The following is a 1,900-nucleotide window of genomic DNA, read 5'->3' as shown; positions in this document are numbered from 1 at the left end:
CCCCTTGTCCTGTTGCAACAGGCCCTGCTAAAATGTTTGTCCTCATCTTTCTCATAAGCCCCCTTTAAGTACTGACAGGCTGCAATAAGGTCTCCCCGAAGCCTTCTCTTCTCCAGGCTGAACAACCCCAACTCTCTCAGCCTTTCTTCATATTCAGACATCTTATCCAAGGCACGAAAGCCCCTGAGTGTCGGCTGAGGGATGTCTGCAGCAGGGTGCTGCCTGAGCTGAGTGCCAAGGATGACCATCCTGTAGGTGTCCCAAACCTAAACCCTCTCTCTTCCCAGCCGCAGCAGGGGTTTGGAGAGCGCTTTCCCACCTGCCAGGGAGCATCACAAGGAGCCGCAGGAGGGATGGGGAGTAAGACAGACTTGGCCTCGGTCACCACCTTCTTCATTTGACCCTTCTTTCTGCTGCATGGTACATTTTCTCTGCAAGATGCTGCCTGTTGCATCTTTAGCATGATCCTCTGATGAGTCTTTCAAGGTTTCTCAAGCTCCTTGAAAATAACGGAGATTACTTTATCACCTTAAATTACTGCAGGATCTTAAAGCCATAAGAAAAAACCATATTTTATTTCTCCTGCTGCCCACCTTCTCTGCCTCTGCCCTAGAGAGGGTTGTGGTCCCAGGACATGCAGAATATATTGAGTTTCATGTTGTCTAATTCCTCCAACCATAGATAGATTTTTTAGAAATAATGACAACTCCTGTAGCTCTTTAATTAAATGTTAAAAGCCCTTGATTAGAGAGCCATAAATCACTGAGAGGCCTTTAAATTTCTATAATGTCTTATGGCCTGGCATGTACCATTTACAATCGCATGCTCATTTGGCTGAAGTGGTGAGAGACAGGTACCTCCAAATATTGGCCATCAGCCATTGATCTCCTATAAGGTATAGGGTAACAGGGAGGGCGTGAAAGCAACACTTCAATCAGGCTAATAAAAAGGTACTGGCAGGACAACCCCTGAGGATTAGAGCTTGTGTCCTGGAGGAAATTGTATTTCTTTAGATGTCCTGGTACAGCAAGTCCATGGGGGAAACTGTAGATGGATTAAAATGTAATTTTAGCTGTGTGGCTTTATCCTGGTCCTTTCTGTGACTCCTGTGTTGGATGAAGGCAGGGCTGTGGTATCTGCAGGGCTGGTGATGCTGCCAACAGTCCTGCATGGTCCAGACTTGCTGCCCTAGAGAAGATCCTCATTGAATTTGCTCTGCTCTGGGCTGATGCAGGAGTGAGTACCAAAATGCCTCCAGTCTCAGCAAGCACAGCTGACCCTGGGCTGGAGCAGAGCATGGATGCAGAGCATCCAGGGTAGGTCCATATTCAATGAGCAACACACCTGAGGCTCCCCATGGCTTTGCCTCTTTCAATTAAGGCCCATCTGATGCTCTTGAACCTCTCCTGCTGATTTAGCCTGCCATGAATCTATTCCTGATGTTCTGGAATAGATGCCTCTCTGGGCATGAAGATTTATACTTCCAGGATCTGGTCCTGCTATGTGCATGCAGCATATCTAGCCTGTGCAAGAGCACTGGGTCATAGAATCATTAAGGTTGGAAAAGACCTCTAAGAGCATCGAGTCCAACCATCAACCCAACACCACCATGCCCACTAAACCATGTCCCTCAGCGCCTCATCTACTCGTCTTTTAAATACCTCCAGGGATGGGGACTCCACCACTTCCCTGGGCAGCCTGTTCCAATGTTTAACCACTCTTTCAGTGAAGACAATTTTCCTCATGCCCAATCTAAACCTCCCCTGGCACAACTTGAGGCCGTTTCCTCTCATCCTATCGCTTGTTACTTGGGAGAAGAGACCGACCCCCACCTCGCTACAACCTCCTTTCAGGGAGTTGTAGAGAGCGATGAGGTCTCCCCTCAGCCTCCTTTTCTCCA

This window comes from Aptenodytes forsteri, unplaced genomic scaffold, assembly GCF_000699145.1.
Source record: "Aptenodytes forsteri isolate BGI_AS27 unplaced genomic scaffold, ASM69914v1 Scaffold173, whole genome shotgun sequence".
Classification (NCBI taxonomy): Eukaryota; Metazoa; Chordata; class Aves; order Sphenisciformes; family Spheniscidae; genus Aptenodytes; species Aptenodytes forsteri.
Note: the sequence above shows the minus strand (reverse complement) of the source record.